Here is a 7,675-nt window from a genome sequence, read left to right as displayed (position 1 = left end):
ACCTCCGGGTCTAAGTCTTAGCTCATCAAACTTTTGAAGTTCATCAAACTCTGATGCAATAGCATCACAATAAAACCCACTGAACATTTCAACAGATTCCTGTCTCTTAAAGACATAGAATTTAGGACCAGAAATACTAATCTTGTAGATTATGAAGTTTTTGTTTGTTTTGTTTTGAGGGTTGTGTTTTATTTATTTATTTATTTATTTATTTATTTATTTATTTAGTGTTCTGCCTATTTCTCTCTCCCTCCCCTCACCTACCTCCCCTTCTCCCCTCTCCTCCCTTCTCCTCCCTTCTCTCTCTCTCTCTCTCTCTCTCTCTCTCTCTCTCTCTCTCTCTGGTTAAATACAATACCAGGATATACCCTGACTTAATCACCAAAGCATGGAACACAACTCGCTCCAATTCAGTCCCCAGCACCCCACCCCCACTCCACTTTCCTCAATCCATTGACACTTTATGGAACTGGAGACTATCATGGTAAGTGAAATAAGCCAGTACCAAATAGTCAAATGTCAATGGTTTCTCTGATCTGTGGAAGCTAATCCAAAATAGGGGGGGGGGGGGGGGCGGTGATGATAAAAAAGAGAGAGAAAGAGAGAGAAAGATGGATAAAAAGGAAGAAGGAATTTCACTGAAACAGAGGAAAGATCACTAGAATTGATGAAGAAGAGGATTGAGGGGGCAGAAGAAGAGAGGAGAGAAGGGAAGAACAGTGGAATGAATCTGATAATGAGGTTTTAACAGTTCTCACTTTATGTACTGTACCTCTAGATGCTCAGGGACATGTGACAGACCCAGCCTATGAAACTAATTATAGACTCCACTGGGACTTGTGCCTACTGACTCCCCAGCACATGTTTTTCTGCTACATTTTTCTGTCTTACTTCCATAAATGCCACCTGGCCTTCTCGACTTTCCATAAAAAGTGCCAGTAACATACCCAACTTTAAGTTCGGCCAGCCCACAGATGCCCTCTGCTGAAGACAGGTTCCATGCCCCACTCTCCACCAGACCACTCCCAGAACGTGTCCCTGGGAGAGAGGTTCACATTGCTCACCACACCTGGAGCAATGTCCCCTCTCCAAATACAAGGCCTAATCAAATCCAAGCACTCTCACCCGCCACTCTGGACCTCAGGACACCTCTCCAAGTTTTCACAGTACTTGTAGCATCTACCACCCAATTCACACCCTAAAGCCCCTGAGTGGCTGATCTTCCATATGTTCCTGTACATCCTGGTCCCATAATGTTCTTATATCTCTTTTCCCGATATTCAGTTTCTTCCTCGCTGAGATATGAAAAGGTATTTCCTCTTCCTACAATATTCTTCCCCCTTCACATATTGAACTATCCAAAAATTCCTACTCAACCTTTATCTCTCAGTTAAACTGCTGCTTTCTCCAGGAAGCCCCCACTGCCCCCCAGTGGCATGAGCACCTCCTGAGCTCCTGTGGCATTCCATACACACTCCTTCAGGGCCACTGTCTGATTGTATGACATCTGTCTGTTTCCTCACAAAAGACTCCATCACAGACACAATCTTCTGCTTTCCTTCTGCACAATTGGCACTTATTATTCATTCAATGAATCAGAAAATTAAATGTTTAATGTTCCCATAATCATAAAGACAGTTTATGTTCTTTTAAGCTTAAGAAATAAATATTGAGTTAGGTTCCAGACACACAATCATCAGGGAAGCAAATCTTAGGTATGACTGGCATATACTGAATTCCTGTAATAAAAACCAAGGTTGGAGAAGACCAACCAATACTGTACTTAAGGATCAGAACTTCGTGCTTAGGGGTAAAGTCAGATTTTTCTAGCTAGAGTTTCTTAAACTTGCATTAGGATTATACTGAAGAACTTGCTCACCAAACAACCTAAAACCTACATTTTTTTAGTTGACACCTCCCTCTATCTAAGAGGACCCTCTACCCACTCCCCACTGGACAACTTTGCATACATCTTTCCATGGAAAGTGTTAGGGTCATAATCTGTACAACTGCCTTAATTCCATTTAATTTCTTTTATGCTCCCAAATGCCAGCATGTTCAATTCTATTATAGCACTTAACCTGTGGGATGGTGACTCTTCAGGTGTCTTCTGACCTGTAATTTACCTAACATGAGATTCATCTATTTCATGGATAATTTTTTAAATTTCAGTAATGGTTGGTACTTTTCATGGAATAAGTGCACATTCATCAGTAGGGGAGAGGAGAAAAGGAAGGGAAAAAATGAAAAGACACCTTTTGAAGCATTGATGCAAAATAGTTTCTATTCCTTAGAAGATATGGAAGCAAGCAGCAAGGTCAAAGTTATGTTTACTTCTGTTGTACACAAGACTACAGAAATGTGAGACATCCTGCAGCAACCTTCCAGCCTTGATTCTGCAGCTGCCTGGGTCAGTGCCTGGCTTGAGACAACGCCTAGCCTGCAGCAATGGGGATGGCTCTACAGTGTCCTTAAGGTTGGGAGGCAGTTGCAGTGGTAGCAGGGCCGGCTTCTTAACGTCCGCATGCTGACCCTGCAAAACAGCTTCAGGAATTGTTCTTGAACTTTCGGCTCTAATGAAGACCTCAGAGATCATCACTTCTCAGTAGAGTTCATCTGGGCTCTGTCCTGAAGCCCAGCATAGGATCTTCTTTATCACTTTCAGTAACTGTTTAAGCACATAATGTCCTGTATTAAAATTCTTCTTGCTTAAAATACGTACTGTGGTAGTTTCTGTTTCCTACTGTGCATCCTGACTGACACAGTTAGAGGAAACAAAGCGGGGGAGGAAAGAGAAATAGCAAAAGAAAGAAAAACAAAAAAATGCAGAGTTCTCAGCATATAAGGACTCCACCCCAGTCCTTGCCTTAAGCCACTTGACCAAGTCCAGCATGACTTCTCAGCGCCCACTGCCACATCCCAGGGTTGACCCAACTGTCTTTTGAGTTGTGTCTGGGTAGTCTCAGGACTTTCAAAGGATTTACTGTCTGAACTAGCCAACACACAATGACAGGTCCCTGATGTTTGTTTCTCAGAGCATTTATTAAAAGGTGCTAATAATTGTGAATCTACTCCTTTGTCCCTTTGAGATATATATATATATATCCTGCAACTCAGTGTCTTTTTCAAGGACCTGAGAGCCATTCTTATGAAATGTAAGCATTGGGAAGGACAGGGCTTCTGTCTCCAAGTCTGTCTGAGAAGACAGAATCCTTAACCCCTATATATAACTGCCAGGAGCAGACAGTCAGCCTACTCTCCTGGACACTGAACACCCCTTCATAGTATTTCTTTTTGTGGATGCCACTTGAGCTCCCACTCACTGCTTGCCCCTACCTACTCCTTCCCATTTTCCTTTAGAATGTCCAGGCACCTGTGCACAATCAGAATGGTGCTCTGCTCTTTCTCCTGTTGCCAGCAGTTACTGAGTAAAACCTACCTTAAATGTACTAACCAACGTCTGGCTTTGTCTTCTACATGAAAGACTTATCTTTCTTGTTCTGTTTCTTCTACTAATGTTGGATCCACAGATATGCAACCAAATCATAAGATTATAGTTTCACTTTTCTATTAAAACTTCATCTTGATTCATTTTGAGTTAGAAAGGTAATTAGACATCATAATGGTTTGCTATGGATGTTTATGAAATTGTATTTCCTATATAACTTTTAAGGACGGAGATGTTTTCTTCTTTCCACAATATTTTACCTGTGATTTTACCCAAAATTTGAAAGGCTAAGTACATATGTCAAATACTACTCAGCATTATAAACCAATCCCACAAATGTTAAAAAATGTTATGGCTTTAAATTAAAGAATGATGGACAATGGGTATCCATAATTCACCTGTGCAATTTTGATTTAGTGTAGGAATTAGAAACAATAAATACTTATTGTTTTTAATTAACCAACACTAATAGTCATTCCTACTACTTGGTGGCATAAGAAATTTTCATTGGTGCTCAAAACCAGAAATTTCCTGGAGTAGAGAGAGACGATTAGATGTTCATTCCTTCTTTGGCCTTTGACTAAGCAAATATTTCAGAGGAACTTGAAGCCTTTGAAACATATTTATAATGCATAATTTATTACTATCCTCATTTCAGACGACTCTTAGGTTTTGCATCTGCAGGAAATGAGTAATCAAGCAAACACGAAGAGTTCTATTATTTCAATGTACTTCTCTTAGGGGGTAAAAACAATTGTTTAAGAGAAAATTGTACATGTTTCACATCTTAGGTGCAAAGGACTTGTAAATATTTCTGACTAGGAAGAAAGAAACTGCTGAGAGGCGTGGCTGTGGGTTAAGCTTTAAGAATGTTTGAGAAATTCCCCTGGTGACCGAGCATCAATTCACTGTCCTCCACAGAGTTATCCTTGGGACAGTCCCTTTGAACTCCTTTTTCCCTCTAAATGGGCTCCTGCAAGGAACTGTGAGTCATTGTATGTTCTTTCCTAAAAAGAAAGCGACTCTGTGGACAACTTAAAAATTTCCTGTAATAATAAGCTTATCATTTTTGTTATTTTTTTCTAATCATTCTAATGAATAACCCATAAAAAATGTGAACATCCTGGAATCTAGAGCCATGGGCTAAGTAAGAATTGGTCTCAATAATCCATACCCATCAACTCCCAAGAAGTCTGCAAAATTTCTCCATTTCTAAAGGAAAATGGTAAACTTTGCCCACTTCCAGTACCATGAGGATAGAATGAAAAACTGATGGAATGAGACAAGACATCATGACCCTATTGTACATGTCTGATTACACGAATGGTATGCCTCTACATCATGCACAACCATAGAAATGAAAAGAGTTATACCCCATTTGTGTACAATGAATTAAAATGCAGTCTATAAAAATAAAGAAAAAAACTAATTTTAAAAAAGTACATGAAATCTTTGAAGAAGATTAATATGTGTGGCAACAGTATTGGGGACTATAATGTTAATTATTTGGAATAATAACATTAAAGAAATTGTAATACTTAATGCTTTAAACACTTAAAAATCTTACAGTATAAAGTAATAGACTTTGGGAAACTATATTATTTCAAATACTTCTTTCACTTCTGTGAGATCACAGGTCAGAATCTCCATTACTGAGGAAATTTTCTGTACCAAGTAGTTTACTTAAAATGACTAATGGGAATAGTTTAGTACGTAGAATAACTGCTTCAACCTTATAGTTTCCTCTTTTTAAAGTAACAGCAATTTGAAGAAAACACACACCTACAAGGTCAAGAAGACAGGATGAGCAGAGACTGGTGACTTTTGGATGCAATTCCTCTTGAAAACCATATTTGAGATTTACTTCAAAATCATGAGCTGAGTCAGTAGCCAACATCACAATGTGAATGCACAGAAGCTGATGGTGGACTAAGGAAGGATGTGTTTGTGGGAATTGCCTGAAGGACGCAGAGTACTGGGTTATCAAGTCATTACATTAGAGGAACTGTGAGCCACCCTCCAGTAAGTATGTGAAATGACTTCAGCCCTTGAAGATGGCTTCTACTGGATCTTAGCAGCTCATGGATTTTAGGCCCCATTAACTCACAGCACAGAGACTTCCATCAATGTCTGAAATGCTCATCTCCATAATCTCTGCATAGTCTTCATAAAACAATGGCTTGCTTATCAGGGAGAGCCTGGTGCTTCCTTAGCACAATGTGTCTCTCTCTCCCAAGTGGTTCATGACAGTGCTATAGACCCCCCATGGTGGCTAGCAATTTTTGACATGTTTGACATGCAAGTTCTCTTCTATCATCAATTTTATTGAATAACAGAAATAGGAATTTTATTTTGAATTAAGCATAAACCTTTAAGTTTGGTGTTGCTGAAAGGATTTTGTTGCAAGTAAAAAAAAATTAATAGTATCATATAAGAAATAAAACATTTTACAAGACTATTTTGACTACCTTCTACATATGTTTTGGCAGAAATGCTCAGCTCCTGTTTCCAGGCTATGCTCCATGGACTGCCAGCATTTCATTTCCCTGCAATTCCATCAAACATGAGTTTTTGCCATTCTTTGCATCACATTGGCAAGAGTACAGCACAAATGACTGTTACAAGGACACCAGCTGGGGAAAAAAGCCTTAAGTGTTCTTCTTATCATTATCGAAAATGAGAGGAACGTAGCTATCTCTAGCTGTGTGTATCTCATTACTTCTGAAAAAGTGTAGGAACAAGCAAGATGAGTTAGGAGAGAGGCTGGATAATGGGAGCCAAAACACAGTGACATAGAAAGAGTAAGTTCCCATGTTCCACAGTACAGTAGGTGACTGTAGTTCACAAGAGAATATAATATATTTTAAGAAGAACTAGAAGAGAGGAACTCAATGGCTCCAGACATAAAGAAATGATAAGGAAATGAAAATGCTAATTACACCAATTTGATCAGTATATACTATGTACATGGGTTGAAATATTACACTGTACCGGATAGTAACATACAAGTATTACACGTAACTCAAAAAAAGGAAAAAGGAACAATATATTAAACAGATTTCTTTTGTAATATAAACATAACATATAAAATGATTTTAGGATATTTAATACAATGAATTCAAAGTTTTATAATTTCAAAATGCAACCAAAATAAAAAGCGTCAATGTAATAGCTTGCATTATTTCTTTTTATACTGATTCTTTGAAGACAAATGGGTGTTGTATACTTGTAGTTCAGTTCAGTCCCACACCTTTCAAGAGCTAAACAGCCACACATGACTAGTGGCTTCTCTCTTGGACAGTGCAATTCTAAATATTACTAAATTACTTGCCTAAGTGTTGGTACCAATACGAGACTCCAACCGTACATCCTTACTGCTAGCTGGCATCATCGAATGTTCTGAATTCGTTGCCAACCTGAAGGTTAAGCAAAAGAATATTTTTGCCAATCTGAAGGTTTCCCATGCTAGTGGAAAAAGTTGGGGAAATCTGATGAAAGTCTGTAGTTTAATTAATAATCATGTCAATGCTATTGTCCTAGTTTTGTTAATTGTAAAAATCCAGTTGGTTATAAAAGATGACAAAATTAGAGGAAGTGAGTGAAAATTATACATGCTAAACTATCTTGTCAAGTCTTCTGTAAGTCCAAAATTATATCAAAATAGAAAGCTTTTTAAATGATCCTTGATTGACCTTGAATTTCATTTCTCCTACAGATAACCAGCTACATGATTGAATCAAACCTTCCAGATCACCATTGTTGTATGTTAATTGGAAGAATTTTTATTTGAACTATAATAATAGTAAAAGATTTTACTGATCCCATTCTCAGTTAACTGTCTTTAAAACTGACCACAAACCATATCTTGTCTCGGTGAACAATGGAAGCAAGATAAAAAGACAAATTAAGCAATCTCTGGGAGCTGAACTGAACACTTCTGTGGGGTGTAGTTTGTCATCTTTTCAATGAATTTCACTTTTCTGTACTTATCTAATAGCATTGATTTTAGTTTGTGGTAGTCAGCTTTCCATGACTATAACAAGTATCTGAGATAATCAACTTATAAAGAGAAAAGGATTATTTTGGCTTGCATATCAGAGGTTCCAGTTCATGAGCAATTGAACCTGTTGCTTTGATCTTGTGACAAGGTAGCGCACCATGGTGGAAGCAAGTGTCAAAGCAGCACTGTTCACCTCATGGCCAGAAAGCAAAAAAAGAAAAAAGAAG

This window comes from Sciurus vulgaris, assembly GCF_902686455.1.
Source record: "Sciurus vulgaris genome assembly, chromosome: 12".
Lineage (NCBI taxonomy): Eukaryota > Metazoa > Chordata > Mammalia > Rodentia > Sciuridae > Sciurus > Sciurus vulgaris.
Note: the sequence above shows the minus strand (reverse complement) of the source record.